We start from the raw sequence: 24,682 nt of genomic DNA on the forward strand, positions 1-24,682 counted from the left end.
AAAATCTTGTTGGAGCGATTGGGCAGAAGACGTAGAGACTTGCGGGATATTTTGTAATAATATTGCTAGAATTTTTGCTCTTGAAATAAGATGGCTTTATATTTCATTAATTAATATCTTTGGCAAGTTAGTAATTTCAAACATATTCACATATATATTGTGTACTAAATCAACTTAGTCTGTAATTGACAGTTGACACATAAAAAAGAGCTCTTTATCGAAAACATATGTCAATTATTTACCACCAGAATTACACGTGAGTGGAATTATTCTAATTGCATCATTTGATTTAAAGTAACCAATCATTTTGTTAATTACACAAGTTCAGGGCCATGATCACGCGTTATTGTGCATGATATTCATTTACCTTTAAAAGAAACCGGGGAACCCTGTAAGTCAGACTTCTATTGGGTTCCAGAGGGCTTACATCTGGGTTCCTAGACAGCCGCGAGGCTGGCTAGGGTAGAGAAATGGTTTTAACTAGTATTGTTATCTATTATGCTTGTATACCTGTATTCAGCTATATATATATAAAATGTAGAAGCAAACTGTCGCATTGTTATTCCTGGTAAGACAACGTGTTAAGAAAACCAATAAGAAGTAAATACACAACGTGAAGCAGAAGTAAAGACAGCTCGAGACAAATTCTAGACGATCACAAGGCTACAGAAATATGTAGTAAGAAAAGATGCATGGGTCGTATGTAAGATGTGGCGACCGGTTTCGACATATTCCCGCTCTCCACGTCAGACAGAAGACCCATGGTGCTACATATTCCATTTGGTTGCCGTGAGAGTTTCGACCTTTAGGGTAAGCAGAAAAATTTGGAAGAAGATTAGAAGAAAAGAGAGTAAGCATCACATATTTTCCACATCTAATCAGTGACTGCATAGCACTGCATAGTCTTACATATTCTAATTTGATACCGTAACGCAGTTTCGACCTTTGGGGTAAGAAGTCACTTTAGAAGAGGAATACATATTCGAAGACGTTACGAAAAAAACCTGTACAATCTAGCAACAGAAAAATTCTGGTGGAAGAAAAGAAATCTGGTGAAGATATTCGAAAAATTGGGTAAATTAAATGTGTTAAATTTGTTTAAAGACCAAATAATATTAATTTAAAGTTAAAATCTGATTAGAAACTAAGTATTTAAAATTTAACTGTATAGAGAATAAAATTAGAGTCATTCATAAGTTGAGATTGATAGGTTTATTAAACAATATAATTTCATGAGTTAGGTATGTATATTATCGGGTTAACATGACCTGTAGTAAATTTGAAAGTGTAGTAAAGTTAAAGTGAGGGTCTTTAGGGAGTAGGTTTTAAAAAAATAATAATGATAAGGAAACGGAATAGGGAATAAAGTAAGGAACTAATGTTGTCTCCGGATCGCAGTGAGAACGACGGCAGAGCTAAGGATGAAGTTTGTGAGTGATTAACTCTAGTTTCCTAGTTGGCCGTGGTTTCTACTGTGATTCGTTAATTTGTGTTTTTGTGTTGTTTCGTATATGTGTGTTCAGCCTTAGAGTCGTTGTAATTTAACTTTTGATTAAAAAGTTAGGTTATGTTAAAAATCCCATATGGTTAATCTAGGGATGTTGGTTATAGTTTTCCTGGGAAAAAACTAAAATTAAAGGCTCGTTAAATTGTGAGATTATCACAAAGTCATTAATACGTGTTTTATAGGAGGTTAGAGTTAAGAATGCGACAATTTTTAGAAAAGTGGAGTATACGGTAGATTTTGTCCGTATATAATTTTATGCAATTAAATTTTTGCTTTAGAAACGTAATATTAACGTTTAATATATACTGCTAATTGCTTTAAGCTGTCGACACGAGATGGTAGAATGTGTAATTTGACATGAGGTCGAATTATAATAAACAATAGTATTCATACTGTGTTAAATTTGACGTGTGTAAAAGTCACGGATTGCATTAATATAATATATAGAATATAGTTAACTGTATGTATTATTAAAAGTTAGGTATATGTTCTAATTGTTTTGTTTATAGAATATAGACTGGTGTTCCGAGGGAGTGAAGTGCACGTCACTTGCTTTGAACATGATTCTAAATAATGTTTATATAATACTAATAAATGTAGGATAAAATGGAATGTCATTCATATACTGGCCATATTTGATTGACTGTTCTATTCTAGATAAATTAAAGTCTGGTATTGTCATAGGTGTGAGCTCAGCTTGTGTCAGTGTCAGTCTGATAGGAAATGTTTGTGTAATAGTGGTTAGTGTTTATAAAAAACGAAATACAAACTTGTAAATGATTAGGCCAAAAAGGTCACATTACTGACTGAGAAATATAAAATAACAGTGTAGGAATTCTAAAACAGAAACGGAAATTATAAAACAGAAACGTAATTCTAAAATTGTCCATTACTCAGTTCAGGTCAAGAGGTCAAACTTAGTTTGAAAATTTATAATTAAGTACATCAAAGTTTATTAATACTTAAATAAAGTTTAATTTTAATTACAGTAAGATTTGCTAATACGTTTTCGAAATAATATATTAATAATAATGTTAGACTAATAGCAACATAAAGTTTTAAAAATAAAGATTTAGGAATAGTTAGTTCTTGGTCTGATGGCAATGACATGTTTGATTGACGGATAAAATTGTACAAACCAATCATACTTAGAAGAAAAAAAGAAAGTTTCAACTTGACACTATGGTAGCTGAAACAGACCAATACAAATCCAAGAAGAAGAAATGGTTTACCAGTTTACCAAATTGACATTTCCTGAGACAGAATTTAAAGTGAAATCTGAACTTTATAAATATTACGTGATGTGTTATAGTGTTTTGAAATTAGGACACTTGAAGATTTAAAAAAAGAGAATTTGTGTTTTCTGTGTTTAGGCTTAGTGAATTTTCATAGGACTTTACAGTGATGAACTTTTTGGAGAACTTTTGCATGCAACTTTTGATTTTTGATTATATGTGTGTTTGTGTTTTCACAGTTTTGTTATATAGTATAGTATCATTGATATTTGCCTGTTGCATGAATAATTATAGGGTTTAGCACATAGAAGTTTTAAGAGTCCCCTACTTGTTCATTTGGGGGAGGTGATACATGTTGATTTTCTAGATTTCTGCTATATTTATGAATAGTTATATAATTCTACAGATGTTGGTATGGTTATTGTAAAGGATTCAAGGGATCTTTTACCCAATACCGAGCAAAAAGTCTTAAAGGAACGGACGAATGTAATAATATTGCTAGAATTTTTGCTCTTGAAATAAGATGGCTTTATATTTCATTAATTAATATCTTTGGCAAGTTAGTAATTTCAAACATATTCACATATATAGTGTGTACTAAATCAACTTAGTCTGTAATTGACAGTTGACACATAAAAAAGAGCTCTTTATCGAAAACATATGTCAATTATTTACCACCAGAATTACACGTGAGTGGAATTATTCTAATTGCATCATTTGATTTAAAGTAACCAATCATTTTGTTAATTACACAAGTTCAGGGCCATGATCACGCGTTATTGTGCATGATATTCATTTACCTTTAAAAGAAACCGGGGAACCCTGTAAGTCAGACTTCTATTGGGTTCCAGAGGGCTTACATCTGAGTTCCTAGACAGCCGCGAGGCTGACTAGGGTAGAGAAATGGTTTTAACTAGTATTGTTATCTATTATGCTTGTATACCTGTATTCAGCTATATATATATAAAATGTTGAAGCAAACTGTCGCATTGTTATTCCTGGTAAGACAACGTGTTCAGAAAACCATTAAGAAGTAAATACACAACGTGAAGCAGAAGTAAAGACAGCTAGAGACAAATTCTAGACGATCACAAGGCTACAGAAATATGTAGTAAGAAAAGATGCATGGGTCGTACGTAAGATGTGGCGACCGGTTTCCGACATATTCCCGCTCTCCACGTCAGACAGAAGACCCATGGTGCTACATATTCGTCCGGCCAGCGGCGCTACAGGCTACTCTTGTTTTAAATTCCAATTTTGGAGGATTTTTGTTAAGGTACACCCCAACGTGTACATGCGGTCTCGATCTTTTGTCCAATCTGAACGACTAAACACTATTATGCCAGCACCCCGTCCTGCACCACCGGCAAGGAGAAACCACGCTTGAAAATCCAGGGAACTTTATCGGCTTCCTGGTTTTTGAACCGACGGCCCTTACTAACTTGGCCACATGACGCCTCAATTTTTCTCAGATAAGAGAGAGAGAGAGGGATAAATGGGGTTTAACGTCCACTCGACACCAATTAGGTCATTTCGGGACTAACATATATGGTTTAATTTTATTTCAATAATTCGCTTGCGCATAGGGGTCTTTAGCAGTGGGAGGAAACCGGAGTACCCGGAAAAAACCCACGAGGTTGGACAGGCGACCCTACTCATTGTCACGTACAACCGGGGATTCGAAACCACGCCAGTCGACTCAATGACAGACTTTATGATACAGCGCGCGCACGCTAACCATTCAGCCATCCACCCCCTTCGCAGATAAGAGAATGAGGCTGGCGATGACATCAAATAAATTTCAAATTACGCGCAAATGTCACGAAACAATTATCGACAATGACTGTGTATTCTTATGTTCACATTTTTGATACTGATCTTTTAAAAATTATTTCGAAGATCAATGTAAATAAGTATTAAATGCTTGAACATCGTCTCAATATAAATATTATGACTTCATTTTCCATAGCAACTGAGCCGTATAGTTTCCATAGTGTAATATAAATATATATATATATGATATATACCGTATACAATATTAATATTACGAAATAATGATAATCAATTACCCTAATTACGAAAGGCAGTAAAAATTATTGTGTCATATTCCTACTAATAATAATATTATTTTAGTTTATTTTAGTGTGTAGGGTGTGTGTCTATAATCTATAATTGTGATTTTTGCAGATGTCTGATCAATTTTATAGACGAAATGCTCAGAGTTTTTCTCGAATAAATATGTCTAACTTCCTCTATAAAAAATAGGCTATTTTGCATTATTTATATTTAATTAAAGGCATATTAAATTTGTTAGTTTTTTTGGTTATGCATATTGTTTAAATAATAATTGATCTTAACAATAGTTATCTTGACGTTCAGAGATCCCTCGGTATAAATAAATAATATAATAGATCCAGCGCCTAATGTTTCGTGAATATACAACCTAATAATGACAACAGCCTTTGTTTACACATTATAACTGCGTATCATGTGGCCTACAGCTTAATGGGAGGAAAAAATCGAACGCGGTCGCATTGTGCTAGTGAAATAGCATTCATAATTAGCGATACATTGAAGCGAGGTAGATAAATTAAAACGTACATACGACAAGACGTCTACAACCGCCGATTCCTAAACTGACTGTTGTGTTGGTTTTTTTTAAAAAAAATCAAAGATATTGGATTCTGTTGTGTTAAACAGAGAATATTAATTTATATATTTAATTAATTACTAGACTATGAAGTATAGTTATATCGTGTCGATATATTGGATTTCATAATATTTAATCAAGTCCGTGTTATACAGGTAAGGATTTATTACACATCGTCAATGACTCATAATGATAGAAATTTAATAAACCATCTCAACGGGTTGTTTTTTTTTAAAAATTACTTTAGAATGTTTAATCTGATCCAAATAGATAACGGGAGCTCAACATTCGTAAAACAATACTTCCGTGAGTTTCAAACTCAAATGGTTACAAGTTATTTTCTTTAAAAATATTTTATATGGTTATGCGTGCAATGTGGGTTGAGAATTTTGCCCGGGCAGTAGCATTTAATTGTGCCTAGTCTTTTAATTCTAACATTTTCTGTGCACTTCACTGGATTTCAGCTTTTCGCTCAATGGGAACAACTATAAACACTTTCCTTTTCAACATTGGACTTGGAATACTTGACAGTTCGAATTAGAAGAGGACTAAGTAAAGGGCCCACATCTCTCCTATCTGGATTTCTGACTGAAAAAGTCTCAATATAATTCATAATTTTCAACCGGATTCTTGTCCCAGATCGCTGGAAATGGCATAACCGGACTGCTAGTTTTCGAAATTTTCCAGCGGAGGCCCTTTGTGCGCTACGCACATTCGACGCTCGCAGCGTGCGCCGTCCACCCTCCTATTCATGGTCTCTGGATCCACCACTGTGCGGGAGTTGTTTGCAGGTCTTCACTATTCGTTGCTGAAGAAAAGTAGGACGTTAAACCTCATTTCATTCTTGTAGTCATGTGGTTATAACCACGTGAAGTGTAGTACTCTGTCCTTACCATTTTTCTGGACTTTTGTTGGTTGATACATTCATAAGCGTAGGGGCTCGATGACAGTTAGGGGGGCAGAACCCGAAATGCCCGAAAAAATTTCGGGTTTACAGACAGCAGCGACCTTGTATACCCCCCCCCCCCCCAAAGACAATTTTGGAATATTTGACGGCTGCAAACACGTTTTCCTGCTATTGCAGCCGTTGAACAAAGCAACTTCAAAGTGGTCTAATATAGCCTAATTAAGGTGGCTGACTCGGAATTCCAATCAATCGTTTACAGTCCTCGAAGACGGGACCGTTAGGAGTAAATTTTGAAAATTTAACTGCCGCAAACGCGTTTTCCCGATATTTCAGCCAGTGAACAAAGCAACTTCAAGCGGTCTAATATAGCCTAATTAAGGTGACTGACTCGGAATTCCAATCAATCGTTTACAGTCCTCGAAGACGGGACCGTTAGGAGAAAATTTTGAAAATTTAACTGTCGCAAACGCGTTTTCCTGCTATTTCAGCCGATGAACAAAGCAACTTCAAAGTTGTCGAATATATATTATAGCCTTATTAAGGTGGTGGCTCGAATTCCAATCAATCGTTTACAGGACCGTTGGGAGAAAATTTTGAAAATGTAACTGCCGCAAACGCGTTTTCCTGTTATTCCAGTCTGTGAATACAGCAACTTCAATTTGGTCCAATATAGCCTACCTGGCTGACCCGAATTCCAAACAACCAATCAATCGTCGCGCGGTATATGGAGGCCTCACCCTCCCGGAGAAAAATTTGAAAATTTAATCACCGTAAATGCGTTTTCTGCTATTCTAGCCCGTGTAAGCAACTCCAAAAGTATCCAATGGTTTTGTAACTGAAATCCCACTCTGAATTCTAACCATCCAATCAGACTGTTGCATCCGCATTCACAAATAATAATCGATGCCTGAAAAATGTCGCACAATGTAGAGTGGCTCCAGACAAAATGTTTTAATCCATAGTCAATTCAGTACAAATTCGTGATATTCAATTACAAGAAAAGTAAAATTAGTGTTTTATTAGGGCTCGATGACAGTTAGAGAAGCAAAACTAGAAATGCCCGAAAAATTTCGGATTTATAGACAGCGGCGCCGGTTTTCTTTGAGAGGCGAATGACCCGCCAAGAAAATTTTGGAATATTTGACGGTCGCAAACGCGTTTTACTGCTAGTTTCCTCTGCCACTTTCCGGCCCGATGCCCGTATTTCGGGCAATACCTATTTTCGGGCAATACCGTTTTTTCGGGCATACCTATCATAAGAGAGTTTCGGGCATATTTTCGGGCATATGCAGAGGACAAGAAAAAGACGAGAAAATACTTTTTGGGCAGTGTGGATCTCATAGAAATAAGTTAGTTATATTTTTTCTCTAAACGTTAATAGAAAAAAAAGGTCGTCGAATTTTTCATTGCCCGAAAATAAATTTTTTGGGGGCCAAATGCCCCCCCCCCCTGCCCCCCCGGCTCCTACGCCTATGGATACATTAGAAATGGTTTCAGACGATATCGTGGCCTTAGCTTTAACAACCAGCGGCTGCGAGGCAGGATACGCCCACATTTTCGAGAGATGGATAGAGAACAAGCTAAAAAGAAAGTGATTTTTCGTACAATCAGAGGCCATGATTCAGGAAGTTACGGTCCGATATGCGCGAATATCGAAAGGAACCGAGATCTTTGGGTTATAAACTTACATTTCAAGTTTCAACAAAATCAGATAAAAATTGTGACCTCTATAGGGCCCACAACCTTGATATACCATATTTTTACGCTATTTGAGAACGAACGGCGGCCATTTTGTCTGTCAGTTTTGGGACGATCTTCACGAAATTCGAACTCAACCGTCCTTAGGGTTTAACGGTGATATAATAATACGGTTTTTTAAATCGGATAAGAATTATGACCTGCTGAAAATGATCGAAAGTAATCAATTTTTCAATAAAAATGTAAACTTGTTACATTCACCTTTGTTCTTTGTGACCCCGGAGGTCAAAAGGTCCAATTTTCCATTTTTGCACTAGGAAGATTTAAAGCAATAAATATGAGCGTAAAATATAAAAACTAAAGCGAAACCTGTTCTAATTAATAATAGGAACATTTAAGATTTATCTTTAGGTGGTCTTAGCACCGAACTTTGGAACACCGAACAGGATCTTGCATAACAGAACCAAAACACTTCGAAACCTGTTTCAAAAATACGTAAAAACTGTCAAATCAAAATTTCTCCGATTTAGTTTCACAACGAATGTTATACATAATGATACTAGTTGTCTGAAAAAAAAAACCAAATGAATAGTTTCATGACTGGACTCCAGCCTGCAGGCCGCGTAACGAAACCTGCAAAACTTTTTCCCGTTAACATTTACCAATATTACATTTATATCCCGTGAGCTATTATGTACAATGTATCCATCGGTTTTATCGTGTCCATGTTCCGGCGAAATTCATGAAAACTCATAAAAAAATTTTGCAAACTTTTAATCACGTCGTCAGATACGTGTTTTCCGGTCACAGATTAACGTCGGTTTTCCCAGATTGGGATTTCCGGAAATCCACGCGGCCTGCAGGCTGGAGTCCAACCATGAAACTATTCAATTGTTTTTCGGACAACTAGTTTCATCATGTATAACAATCGTTCTTAAAGGACAATATTGGTGGCAGTCATTATCACATATGTGATAGAGCTGGTTAAACACATTCCAAATATAATTTTAACACAGAGATCATTGGTACGATAGCTGAGTAATACAGGTTTCCTGAATCGGAAGTGACGAACACCAAAGGAAAACACGAGTAATCCCTCTATATAGCAGAAATTCGGCTGTGCATCTGTTATCACTCGTCACATCAGTCAGCTATATAGAGGGATTACTCGTGTTTTCCTTTGGCGTTCGTCACTTCCGATTCAGGAAACCTGTATTACTCAGCTATCGTAGCAATGATCTCCGTGTTAAAATTATATTTGGAATGTGTTTAACCAGCTCTATCACATATGTGATAATGACTGGCACCAATATTGTCCTTTAAACTAAATTTCAACTGTCATGATGGGTTCTTTCACGAGCACGCCAAAATGTATACGGGTTTCGTCCCGATCGAAATACTAGACGATGATCCTTGGTAGACCCCACATCTGCTTCACTGACAAGGGGAAACCATTCTGAAAAATCCCGAAAAACTTTCTCAGCTACCGCCGGGATCGAGGCAATAGGCTTCGGCCAGCCAAGACTATAGGTAAATCCGGAACTGCATATACAACGTGTCTTAGTCATTGAATCACCACAGTATCTCCCCATTCGCCCTGTGATTGTATCTTGAGGATGTTTGGTATAGTGTAGCTGGGAAAACTATAGCAAACAAGGGGAGTAATTTTGGTAAATAAAAAAGTAGCAAACAGGCCTGTTAAATAGCGACCTCTGTAATTTGGATAGAAAATAAGTTTCAATGTGTGATGTTTTGATTGTAATTGTTAATGAGTATTTATCTGTATTTAAAATTTTAGGCCCGCAGACAGAATCTGTTTACCGGTAACTAGAATAAATAGGAGTACCAGTAGAGAAAATGGGTCCTAGCGCCACGAAATAGATAAAAGAAAAATACATACAATAACAAGACATAATGTCACACCACACTCACTTGCAAGTGGCCATATTAAATATGGCGTTTCACGGAGTTTGCATACCGTATTTCGTCAACGGCGCCCGTTAAGGAGTTCTAAAACTTAAACGCGGCGTCACCAGTCAACAGAAGAGAAGAATCTTCAGACATCCAAATTTAGTAATATATACTTGATAACACTATGTTATATAATTGCACATCGAAATAGTATAGACATGCCGCCCACCACATTTAGCTATGTCTTCCCAAATGAATGTCAAGTTTCGCATCGATATCACTGACAGAGAAAACAGGCCCAAAAAGGACCAGGCGCAAAATGAACAAAATAAAGCCAAAAAAAAAAAAAAAAAAAAAAAACCACAGATATAAAAAAAAACAAGACGGAAAACATTCTTGGAGTACAGACAATATACAGTTTAAAAAATGTCAAAAAAAATGAAATATTGAGATCATTAAATCCCATCTGAATAGTCACATCTGCCATGGCACTTGTCAACTGATTACAAAATTTGACGTTTTTCAATTGAGGATGTAATGCATACAAATAAACATTAAGTTTGTTTAGACTGGAAATGTTAATTGGTTATAGAATACATAATATTGTTTTGCTTGTGAGTGCAATGCCTTTAAGGCGGTATTATTTCCAGTGTTAGTTTGTCACGGTTTTAGTTAATGTAATATAGGCCTACTAATATTACACAAATAGCTTAATGTAATTGTTTTCTCGTCAGATCATTTGATTTATGGCAGTGATCGGGTTTTTTTATTATCCAACTTACCGACCATTTTACGACTTGGTGACAATAACGATGCACTGTGAAACATTATTGATATTATCAACTTGTTCATGCCGAACATTTCATTGAATGTCACTAGATCGCTCAAATGATAATAACTTTTTCTCGCTCGCTATCCACCGTTTCGTATAGATTTCTAATTTCTCTATCGATTGAAGACTGTATCCATGGTATTTCAAATGTGTTGCTGCACATCCCTGTTGTTTGAAATCATAACATAATCAGACAGCAGCATGTAGCCATTTGTGTTACTACATCATTGTAGTAAATTAAAGATGCCTTCCGGCGTACAAACTGTGTGATTTGATGATATATTTGGACCAAAAACTTATTGAAACTCATTTATCTATCAAAGGTTTGCTTTAAATCCATTTCGAAACATTTTAATCTCAAGAAAACTAGCCCATGTCGCAAGATACTATACTCTTCAAAAAAACAATACAAAACTGCGGAAATGCACCGCTGTTTTTATTAGAGGTAACCAGTGTATGTTAATAACAGGCCAATTGTCTACACATGAACATAAACAGTTCATATGGGCGGCTTATCTGACGGCCCCATTTCACTCGTAAAGAGATACAGTAACAATACACCGTCAAAAGTGAAAATGGACGTTTTAGATTTTTGTCTTAATAATGGGTAATTGCTCCACCAATCCTCAGACAGTCAGCAATTCGTCGTGGCATGTTCCTAATCAACCGTCCAATCACGATTTGGGACAATCTGACCCACTCCTCTTGTAGTGCCACGGCCAATTCTTGCAGTGTTGTCGGTTGACCTTGACGTCGACGAACACGTCTCCCGATCAAATTAAACGTAACACACTAAAGCAAAGATACGCTAAACAGTAAACCTTATGCAAGAACCGATAGGAAAGCAAACATGGATAGATAAACCAACACGCGACAATTTTCATCAACCCTTCCTTGAAGTGTCAAATTTGACAATGAACACCTCCCACGTGTATGACGCTATTGCGTGTCGCATGTGCAGCTCGGTGGTTCTGTTGGGGCGGTAAGTTATTCATCTGTGAACATACTTTCAAGGCATGTAAAGTGTCTATGACTATTTATCATATCACAACCTGCATAGGTATTTGCGTTTCAATATCCCCTACTTTACTTTATTTGAAGAGTATATTTGAAACATCCTTGTTTACCACATGAATGTACTGAGAAAAAATCAATTCAGCTTGTATCTGGCGTTAGTCACTGTCCATTTACCATAAACACAGAAGCCTAAGAAAATTCTTGTTATAGGCCCACGGTAAAAAAAAAACTTTGCTAAATAATCCATGTTACCAATTAACTCGGATGGAGCCAGTATTTCTTATTCCCTATCGCCACAATATAGTAAATAGCAGGCGAAACAACTGACATGGGCGCCGCTATATTGAATAGTCAATGGTCCGGCCCATTTGCATTCAAAGATGGCTGCCTCCATAGACATGTTGATGTCATTTTACTCTGCTTTAGACTTCGACCATAACCCTTAAGCTTAAGGAAGGTCTATTCATCCCTCCATGGAGGATAATGAATTGCTATGCTATATGATGTTATATAGTTTAATAAACAAATAATACTTTCATAAAATTAAATTTGCGCGACTCAAATTAATTTTCAGAGTCGACAAAATTCCTTGTAATTTGACTTTAATTTTGCATAACGCAAATATTGAAATAATGCGTAATTCTTAGACTTATATAGATTCAGACATAACATACCGGACAAAGGATATCTGCTCATAGAAGTAACAACCATTTAAAATTCATTCAAGCTTCATATTATACTAAACAAAACAGATTCTTTCTAAATATTCTACACTTACGTTTCATCGACACCCACCATCTTGGATCTATTCTGACCATGGTTCAGTATTTTCAGACTATGGTCCACTCTAAATGAAATTCGGATTCAGTTAGTTCGACCATAGTCAAGAAATCACTTTAACCGAAGGTCGCAATGGGTAATATATGCTTTTACACTATTTGCGTAAATTGGGGCAGTCATTTGAACCTTGAATTTGAACCCGGCCGTAGTGGTGTAACGGTTTTTACAATCAATAACAAATGTGATCCCTAGATGGCCTCACAAGCTAAAATTGATTTTTCGTGCAACCAGGGACCATAATCCAAGAAGTTACGGTCCGATATACGCCAATATCGAAAGGAACCGAGATCATGGGATTATAAACATAAAGTGTAAATTGTAGTACTTTGGTCCTTAAGACAATAGTGTATCTTTAACTAATTGTTAGTTAACACTTTTTATAGAGTCAAATCCCACGCACTAATGAAAGTAAATGACATGTTTATATATAAAAAAAAACCTGTTTATGGTATGTGTCTGGTAGACTAAATAAGGTTATGGGAGAATATTGTTGTTTATTCCATATCTGGCAAGGAAATTAACGCCAATGTCAGTCTATAACGTTCAGAAATAAGGGAGTTATAAAAGAGGGTGTTGAGTGAAATTGATCAGAACTCACCCAGATATTCAGAGCAGCCATCATCTATGCTTTATTGAGAACGAGGGACCTTCGGAGCCAACTAGTTTAACAATAAAGTTGTAGAAACTATCTAACCTGTAGTTTTATTGCGATCACGAAGGAAACACAACAAGGACGTCCGATATTACTACAAAATTTCAAAATCGGATAAAACTTGTATCCACAACCTTGGTATTATTATGCATATATTTTTCCAGTTTAGCATCCCAAGAAACCACCATCGCCTGCAATTCTTTCATGGTAAGGGATTAAAAAAAAAACCCCAAAACTTCCTTCATTGGTAAGTAATTTTGTAATTTTACTAGATTTCCGGGAGCTTCCGGGGCCTAGGCGGCCCCTGAACCTTCGCCGAAAGTCCTAGGTTGGTACCCCCCCCCCCCCAATCAAGAACTGCTTCCGGTGGCCCTGCTAATGCTTATTGCAAAACCAACCATTCAATTCATGCCTCTTGAGTGATGAAATGAACGATTTTTTATGACAATAGCATGTTTTAATAATCATTATATTATATTAGAATTACCTCCAATATATTTGGCCCCTTGATACACAGGGTAAATAAGACTTTATATCATGGCCCCTGAAAGGTAGTTTTATTTGGGACCTTTTCCTTCTCCATTAATTATCTTTTTTAGTTTTATCAACTACAGTTTTATTGCATGAGCTGCAAGGCAGGAGGTGGTGAGAGAGGTGTGGAAAGGAGCCTTTTTTGTAAAAAATGTTGAATCCCTTTAAGAATATTACATTTTCTACTAATGTTTGATTTTCAAAGAAGCGCGTATCGTAATATTTTATAATTTGACATAATATACATACACGTGTAGATATCATTGTATTCCATTTAAAGGCCCATTGACGAACAATCGGCTTCAAGACTTTCCCATTAACCAATTTTGTTTTTCGGATAAGGATATTTCTGATTGCAGTATAAATTTAAACTAGACTGTCCACTTATTTCTAAATTGTAAAGATATGTCACGACTACAGCTACTGGAATCAAACCAAGCTCCTGGAAAGAATATAGAGACACTACTTTTTAAATAAGGATTAAATAATATTAAATCATATGTGTCTGCATGTTCGTTAACTTAATCTACAGTTGGTGGTGTAATTGTTCATGTCACTCAGGCATTAATTGATTTAGTTAGTGAGATACTATGTCAATATCTAAACATATTGGACGATTTGGTGGCGTCACTAGCGCATTATTTAATGGTTGAACGGATACTTACAATATTCCTGTCAATACCTATCTTTCTTTTCTACCTTGTATTAGAAACCAGCGGTTGCCAGACAAGATATGCCCACATTTTGCAAGAGAACAAGCTAAACAAAAACACAATTTTTTGTACAATCAGGAGCCATAATCAAGTTACTGCCCGATATGCATGATCGAAAGAAGCCGAGATCTTTTGTATATAAACATATATTTTAAGTTTGATCAAGATCGGATAAAAACTGACTTCTAGAGGGTGCACAACCTTGGTATTACATACTTTTAGACTATTTGCGTACATGGAGCGGCCATTTTAGACAGATTTTTACGAAATTTGAACTCAACCTTCACTGAAGTTTAACAGTGATATAATAAATGTTTTTTTTTTAAAAATTGAATACAAATTGTGGCTTCTAGAGCATCTACAAGTTAAACACGTGATTTTTCGAACAATCAGGGGTTATAATCCCGGAAGTTAGGTTCCGATCGTGATTATCGAGAGGACCCAAGATCTTTGTGATATAAACATACATTTCAAGTTTCATCAAATTCGAACTAAAACTGTGACTTCTAGAGGGTCCACAACCTTGGTATTACTTTTAGATTATTTGCGTACAAGAAGCGGCCATTTTGTCCAGCAGTTTCGGTCGCATTTTTATGGATTTCGAACTCAATCTTCTTGAGGTGTAAACGGTTTTTAAAATTGAATCTAAATTGTGACATCTAGATGGTCCACAAGCTAAAATCATGATTTTTCGAACCATCAGGTGCCATAATCCAGGAGGTTACATTCCAAAATGCGTGATTATCGACAGGAACGGAGGTCTTTGTGATATAAACATAAATTTAAAGTTTCATCAAAATCGGATCAAAATTGTGACCTCTAGAATGTCCACAGCCTTGATATGACATACTTTTTACACTATTTGCGTTCGAGGAGCGGATTTTTTGTCCGGCAGTTTCGGTCCGAAAGGAACCGACATCTTTGGGAGATACACCTATATTTCAAGTTTCGTTAAAATCGGGTAAAAATTGTGTAGAGTGTCCACAATCAAAATGTGAACGGACGCAAGGACATGGGCGACGACAATATACGTGGAAATGTTGGCGTATAAAAAGGAAGAGGTGGACCATTTCATTTAAACTCCGTAATTTATAATATATTTTTGGTGGCCCTTTAGTCTCAAATTCGAGAAGTAGAAGTGTGTATAATATTCAGCTCTTTGTCTTACTGCGTAGACACTTGGAATACGCCGGCATTAATATATTAATGTCGATATATAATGATGGCACACAATTTAAAAAGACTCATCAGTAGATATTATTATGTATTCTACAAGTGCTGTTTGTTATCCCTCTTTTGTTTTAGCATCCATAACCTCCATCTTCAACGCCATGTAAATGTTTGATCTGTTGCCAGTAACATTGATTCGGGAAATGAATTAGGTCTTTCATTTCCCTTCCTTGTATTTACTTTCACTTTGTTCTATTGATTGCCGTGTTGTTATCAGCAACGACTGTGCATTTTTGATAGATCATATAGATCATATGAAGCGTACCTGACTACAACACGTTACGTTGTTACGGTATATCACGACCTCGTACATATGTATATACACCAATTCCGCGTAAAGTATAGAATAAATATCATTAAAATGCGCAAACATTTCCTAATTGAGACACTAGCTGATTTGTGTTTGTGTACAGCAAATGTGAAAGTGAGATGAGATCGTGTTGGAGTAATTAAGATTTATGTACGCTAATTTATTCACTAATAATTTACGTTATGATTAGTTGTTACCCTAAAGTATAAATTTATCATCGATTTCGATAGAAAGTTTTGTAAGCATTATAACGTGTTTTACCCACATCAAAACGGTGTTGTTCTTTCTGAAGACCCGATACTCCAGACTACGAGGCAAACAGGAACCAATAAGACACACAACACAAAAATATTGCAATTTACGTCATACGTCCTTTTCATAAAACAGAAAAGCTTGCTCTAAACTGTAAGACTTTGGTCCTTAAGACAATATTGGGTTTTTGAAAAATTGTTGCTTCACTCTTTCTATACAGTCAAATCCCACGCACTAATAAAAGCGGACGACATGTTTATATGTAGAAAACAGTGATATTTTGGTAAAATCCTAACCATTGTCAATATATCCATAAAATTCTATCTGTTTATTGACCTATGTTTGGTAGACCAACTATGGTAATGCCCCCCCCCCTCCCCTGGTCTTGGGAAATGGGGAGGTTTATTCCATATTTGACACGGAAATTAACGTCAAGGTCAATCTAGGAAGTGCAGAAATTAGGGGGTTATAAAGGAAGGTGTTGAGCGAGACTGGTCGGAGCTCACCCAGGTATTACGAGCAGCTATTATTTATTGAGATGGAGGAACCTTCGAAGCCATTCCAGCTTAACAATAAAATTGTAGGAACCAATTAACCTGGTTATTAAACGAAACACTGTGAGGAGTATGTGGCTACCCGACGTTTATATTAATTTGTATTGATTTCATGCCTCTAGTCTTATTTATCCATTCGTTCCAAGGTGATATCACAGACAAATGCTTACTAGGAAACTTTCCAGAAGAGCCAGTCGTGATTGAGGCTATTCCAGCATGTGGGAATTGAAGATCGGGAAAGAACATTCATCGCCTTCATCCCCATGGTTAAAGTTCCGATGCGCCATTTAGAGCTATAGGAATCACATACAAACTATACAGTACTGTGAAAGACGAATCTTTAATTGGAATATCAGTCCAAAAATGGTTCAGTTCCGTTCAGTATTTACTAAGGTTTGTGGAATTGAAAATTATTCGATCTTTGTGTTTCGCTAGTATCACACATATTTGCAATGGCACCTGGTTCGGCTATAATATAATTATTAGAAGTTACGTAAATGTCGAAATCCCTTTACCACCTAGCTACGAGAACGTAGCTAAAAACGTTGAGACACTGAAGCGTTTGTTTTGGCTACGATTGGACGCCCTGAGTTTCTCCTGGCGAACTTAATTTCTTTATTAACGCATGCAACATCTTCAAAATCAGTTAATTTTATACTATTAGGACTAATTTAACATACCCGATCCAATATAGTGACACAACTTGCGTTTATCTGCAAATATTGTCAGTAAATTGAACCAAGCGATGTTTTTAACAGAATCGGAACGGTCATTCATAATTACAGTGCATTAGTCATGGGCGACCCATATAGTCGCGTATTTTGATTGGTATCGAAGCCTATATTATAATTTCTGCTTTTCGCCTCTTCAAAACACGAAAGTCGAAAAGTAGAAGTTACGACAAAATGTGAGGCGTCAACACGCTATACAAGCCAAAATCAACTCGAAAATAGGAAATTAAGAAATAACACACAGCGATAATAGCGCCCCTCGTTTTTTCCTAGTTTCTTATTTTCGACTTGTATTTTGGCTTGTATACCGTCTTGTCGACTTTCAACTTAGTCATATTTTTGTATTTATTGATGTCAGTAAGAAGGCGCCAACACGCATACCAAGCCAAAATGCAATTCGAAAATAGGAAATTAACACACTGCGCTATTAGCGACCTATGATCTATCGTAACTTCTACTTTTCGACTTTTCGACTTTCGCGTTCTGAAGAGGCGAAAAGTAGAAATTATGAATGGTAGTTATAGGCTTCCATAGATTGGCTCTTGTACACGAAATATATTAGGCCCGTCTACATGACGTTAACGTGTCAAGCCTGTTCCGTACTAAAATGTCGGGTAAAGCCAGCTTTTAACGCGTCGGTTTAAAAGAGATGATTTGTACCCGTGACAGGTAGGATTATATGCTCAATAATTGTAGTCATGAAAGCGGACGGGAAATAATTACACACACACACACACGAATCGTATAAATACGCCCGTGTCGATATATTATGCGGTAACATGTATGTGATATGACAGTTGTCGCCTTCTTATTTTTTAATACAAGCAATTCAGGTATTCCTCGTGGGATCGCCATTTTCATGGACCGATAATTATAATGTATAAAACATGAAGTCTTGCTGTTGTGAAAGAATTGTTGCCTTTATAGTTCGTTTCTTTTCGCGTCTACACTAAGATAATAAAAGTGTCACGATCCGTTTTCAGTTAAAATGTTAGTTGAGCCTAAATATTAATGAAAAAGAAGCTAACAATGAACATCGTTTATTCGGCTAACAAGTAAATATAGTAAATATGAATGATTTCTAAAATTACATTCATGTTTACCTTTGACTTTCGCTGGATTTAGAATCAATTCAAAGAATAATTACAACGACCCTTTTTTTATATTATATTCCACAGCCTTTACACAACGTTTTCCTGGATGTTTTTCCATAATATGCCCAATACGCGAAATAACTAAGCTAAATTGACTTCTTTTCTAGTTTAGTGAATAGTATCCTGTTTTGTATTTTCATTTCCCCGTGAATCTAAAGTCATGATTATATGGTATAGGTTTGATATATTTAGTTGCTTATTGAATAATACTCCAGGGTCTCATTAACATTCCAATCAGTAACGATGCTATACTACAATGTACATGTATCCACATTATGTTGGATCTAAATTCAAATGTTAATATCTGAGATTCTGATCCACATTATAGAGCGATCTGTTGACTTGATATTCAATTTGGAACATGCCTACGTTGAGACTTGACGAAGAGCTTGTCGTTTCAGTCGCCTAAGTCAGAACCAAAAATTCTCAAGATTTGTGTCTTTAAAATGTATAAGTGAACTAAACGTTGGTATCTCCACGAATTCACAGATAAAACAGGTGTTTCGGGATATGTTCCGCTTTTAAGTGGAATGAAATAAATGAGGAATCCAAATCGTTATTGCGCCTTTTAAGTTTTTGTATTCCTGCCCCTTTTGTATTCATCCTGCACTCATACTGTTTTATTTTTGAGTTCACATAAAGACGTAGCTTATTAGTCTATTTGGTATTGTTGACAGCTAATGATGTCTAGCTAGTTAATGTATCTAAAGAACTTCTAGTATTGAATGAAACAATTAATTTTTAAACGAAACACTAGGTACCGTCCACAATCAACTACGACAAAGTCAACAGCAAAGCACAGTTTGTTAAATGGGGCATTGCAATACTTTATCACATTCTTATTTGTTTCAAAAATATAACCCAGTTGGTCTCGCAAATTAGATTTCCGGGAATGTTTTGTATTACCCTGTAAACAGATAATAAAATGAAGAACAACATGGGTACAACAGGTTTATGTAGATATCTAGAACACGAATATCGGATTGTAAATTGCGTTGTCTCAGTTAACCCTAGTATCCATTGCGGTGAAAAAGTAAAAAGGATATATATAATTGACGTTAATTGTTTGGTAGTGTGTAATGTGACGAGTCATGAAGATCCGTTGTGTTGATTTTTTTAAAGGGAGCTTTGGAATCCAGTACAAGTTGGGCAGATCACCATCATTTCCAGATTTAATTCTAAAGGACAAAGGAAAGATCTTTAATGGGTTAAACTTTCATGTATGGTAAAGTTGTACGTATTCATGTATGGTAAAGTTGTACGTATTCCTATTGAGATCAAAATTCGGGCACTAAAACAGAATCACCGAGCTACTGAGCTACCACTGAGTAAAGGCTGAACATGTTTTGGACCAAGAACAGGAATCGATGCGCAACTCGTCTTGTTCTTATTCTTGGCGGTTAGAGCGGTCTTCATAAAAAGATTAAGACTCGACAAATTCAACTTTACGATCGACATGACACTTAACATGCTTGTTCATTGGACAATTGCGCATCAATTGACAAACTTCGATTTTTGATATAACGTCATAATTCCAAGATGGCTGTCATGACGTCATGCACGGTTCCTGGTCCATTCTACGCTCGTGCTTTTTGCTTTGGGGTGTTAAACTGACACAAATTCACAAACAGAAACTGAATTTCATTTTTTGGATAAATGTGTAACACAAATTTTTTTTATATATAATCTATATATAGATGGATAGTATAGATCTGACAATTATCTCCTGATCAATGCAATTATAGATGGATTTCCTCCCTGCTTTATTCCGTGGAAGATTATTTGAAAACGGATAGTCGGTCGATAAAAGATTATTCGAGAAATCACTAATTGGATTAATAATGATCTTCAGAATCGAGTTCTTTTTTCTAAAGAAAATACTTAAAGAAACATAGAGGTATAATTGTACAAATAACATAGAAGTGTTGCTTTATGATCCATAGGTCACACACAAAGAATTATGTAGTAATGTGTGTGTATATATGGAATGCTCGGGGGACTTTTTATTTTATCATTAACCATTCAATTCTCTGTGCTATTGACTGAATTATTAATAAGTAAATGCGTTGCTTTCGCAACCAGCAGAAATTAACAATTGGTTAGGTTGGGGTTTAGTTTTAATAGTAGATAGCGTAAATATACTCTTCAAAAAAGAGAGAAACCACGCAGCAAAATCCCGGGGGACTTTCTTGACCAACACCAGGAGCAGTGTACATAATCCTAATAATATTAAGATGGGCATGGTTGCTTATAAATAGCGACAACCCCACAACCCGACATCACACTGATTGGCATAATGTAATGACGTCATGTCGACCTTGATAAGGCGACAACCCGACATCACGACATTTTTACTCGACAACACGACGGTTTTTTGCCTTATAAGAGTCGACATCACGACACCACGAAATGATACCAATCAGTCATCACACTAAACTCTGTGAGCGTTCAAAAGTTAACTGATATCTTACCTCATAATAAACGACATGTAATTGACCTATTTTACTCTAGTATAGATTGTTTGACGATTTACCCATAAGTATGCACTGTTATCATCCAGTTATCATCAAAAAAGTTACCATGGTGTTTGTGAGTGTTGTTACCCCAGGTTTTATTATCGCATGGAATTTATCTTATCTATCTTCATCTAATCATAATTTTATGGACAATGCTTAATGTCTGTCATACATGCAAATCCTATTAAACAATAGTTGCCGGTGCCTTAATTGATAGCTGATTACATAACCTTAACGCTAATACAAATTTAGGCCTACAATCGAACTGTTAGCCAAGGAAGGCTTACGAGTCAACAGCAGGAAGTCAATTCTGTCTGGCTACAGCAAATTCTTCGATGTTTACGTTTAGTGTATAACATGATATTGTGTATTTGGTTTTAAAAACTGCTAAAAAGTCAAAATACTCAATTGTGAATTACTAACATGTGTCTAGAAAAGTATGACACAAATTTCGAAACGCTAATAACTTACGTTTATACAAATGTAGTCATGCCGTAAGAGAAATAGTATATCATAAACAAATATTCTTTAGAGTCGAAATAGTATTTATTAGAATGAAATAGTATTCCTTAGAATGAAATCGTATTCATTAGCATAAAAAATGTTGAAAAGGGCTTAGTATTCATTAGAATGAACAGGTATTCATTAGAATTAACAAGTATTCAATAGAATTTAAGAACGGATACTCTTTACTGAGCGGTTAGACTAACCGCATACAGACTTTTAAGAACGACGCCACTACTAGTTTTAAATGTGTTGGAGATCCGGTTTGTATAGTTTTGACGTTAGCATATTAAACGTTTTATAATGAGGACAAAATGAATCGACATTTGCTTCTATCAAATTATTTGCTGATAAATTGAAGTTGATTGAAGTTTGTTTACATATAATACAATATGAATATGTATATCATGGTAAACACTAATACTGCTATATTTGTGAAACATTAATGGGGAATGCAAATCAATGAATGGACCAGACATTCTTTGTTAAACATGTTTGTTACCTGTTAATGCAAACTCATTGTACTGGAGTTGAACTTAAGCGTTAGTCATAATTTTCCATATTTAATTTTAACAAAAGTAAGGGCTGAAAGATTATTTCTAAATGTTACTATTTTTAAATAGTGATCTATTTATGTTATGCAACCTGAACCTCGATGTCCATGGATTTAAATTAATTATTATTCCACTTTTTTCCAAACGTTCCCAGGTGATTATGGATTTTCGCACACTTTCCTTGTCTTAAACAGCTTATATAACATATATCTAGTAGCTTTGGTTTAAAAAATCTAGGTCCAAACAATCCAGTTGGTTACAAATAACCACCGGGGTCGTGTCTGGACAGGGTAAGCTTACTCATTCCAGAACACCTAATAACACTCATTTGGGTTGTATTTGGAGGAATATATCATCTGTGAAAATATACCCAAAATAACAACTTCATGATCTAAATATTAAGATTTCAAACAAACTGACCTAAAGTTCTCTTATCAATATTATAATTGAACTGATCTAGGTCAAGTTGCACCTCTCGGCTGTAATGTTTAAAGCAATGTCTTGTGTAAATATTGCTTCAGACACCATATTAGTTTTTATTGAGTTCAACATTGATAATTTGACATTAGAAATCATAATCATGATCAGTAGTCCTCCCATCCTTCTAGTTGTAAGGTTAGATCATTAGTCCGGGCCCCATTTCTCGTGGAATTATATTTCAAGTTCATCTTATTATTTAAAAAATCTAAGCACTTTGCTCCGTGGTAAAAGTATATTATTTCTATTGGACCTGATTTCACGTTGCAGTTATTATATATTGAGCATGGTAAAATTATGACAGTTTAAGACGAGCGTGTTTATCAAATAATTTTAGCCTCTTTACGTAATGATTGTCTGATACGAGTGGCACGCAGCTGTCTATACGCCAGAATATCTACATCGATTGACATTTTTATCTCTTTTTGAAAAATTTCTATCATTATTGAGACGCACCACGGATTTGAAACGTGATTTTGGAATGTTTGTAGGCTAGAATTACGGGGGTCATATCAACTTTAGTTTAAACTAGTGAAACGTTGGTACACGGGATAAAATAAATTCTCAGTAACAGTGCTGGTCCAACGTGCTATTGACTGAATTATTAATAAGTAAATGCGTTGCTTTCGCAACCAGCAGAAATTAACAATTGGTTAGGTTGGGGTTTAGTTTTAATAGTAGATAGCGTAAATATACTCTTCAAAAAAGAGAGAAACCACGCAGCAAAATCCCGGGGGACTTTCTTGACCAACACCAGGAGCAGTGTACATAATCCTAATAATATTAAGATGGGCATGGTTGCTTATAAATAGCGACAACCCCACAACCCGACATCACACTGATTGGCATAATGTAATGACGTCATGTCGACCTTGATAAGGCGACAACCCGACATCACGACATTTTTACTCGACAACACGACGGTTTTTTGCCTTATAAGAGTCGACATCACGACACCACGAAATGATACCAATCAGTCATCACACTAAACTCTGTGAGCGTTCAAAAGTTAACTGATATCTTACCTCATAATAAACGACATGTAATTGACCTATTTTACTCTAGTATAGATTGTTTGACGATTTACCCATAAGTATGCACTGTTATCATCCAGTTATCATCAAAAAAGTTACCATGGTGTTTGTGAGTGTTGTTACCCCAGGTTTTATTATCGCATGGAATTTATCTTATCTATCTTCATCTAATCATAATTTTATGGACAATGCTTAATGTCTGTCATACATGCAAATCCTATTAAACAATAGTTGCCGGTGCCTTAATTGATAGCTGATTACATAACCTTAACGCTAATACAAATTTAGGCCTACAATCGAACTGTTAGCCAAGGAAGGCTTACGAGTCAACAGCAGGAAGTCAATTCTGTCTGGCTACAGCAAATTCTTCGATGTTTACGTTTAGTGTATAACATGATATTGTGTATTTGGTTTTAAAAACTGCTAAAAAGTCAAAATACTCAATTGTGAATTACTAACATGTGTCTAGAAAAGTATGACACAAATTTCGAAACGCTAATAACTTACGTTTATACAAATGTAGTCATGCCGTAAGAGAAATAGTATATCATAAACAAATATTCTTTAGAGTCGAAATAGTATTTATTAGAATGAAATAGTATTCCTTAGAATGAAATAGTATTCCTTAGAATGAAATCGTATTCATTAGCATAAAAAATGTTGAAAAGGGCTTAGTATTCATTAGAATGAACAGGTATTCATTAGAATTAACAAGTATTCAATAGAATTTAAGAACGGATACTCTTTACTGAGCGGTTAGACTAACCGCATACAGACTTTTAAGAACGACGCCACTACTAGTTTTAAATGTGTTGGAGATCCGGTTTGTATAGTTTTGACGTTAGCATATTAAACGTTTTATAATGAGGACAA

The 24,682-nt window shown here is 35.7% G+C and overlaps 1 protein-coding gene across 1 annotated transcript in view; it reads left to right on the top strand.

Moving 5' to 3' along the window:
- The first annotated feature begins 5,352 nt into the window (after nucleotides 1-5,352).
- The window catches only part of LOC126821111 (glutamate receptor ionotropic, kainate 4), a 56,577-nt gene continuing 37,247 nt past the window's right edge, over nucleotides 5,353-24,682 (top strand). Inside the window, exon 1 of the mRNA XM_050549436.2 lies at nucleotides 5,353-5,547. The gene's annotated coding sequence lies outside the window, so the exon portion shown is untranslated. The remainder of the gene's footprint in view (nucleotides 5,548-24,682) is intronic.

This window comes from Patella vulgata, chromosome 5 (genome assembly GCF_932274485.2).
Source record: "Patella vulgata chromosome 5, xgPatVulg1.2, whole genome shotgun sequence".
Taxonomy (NCBI): Eukaryota; Metazoa; Mollusca; class Gastropoda; family Patellidae; genus Patella; species Patella vulgata.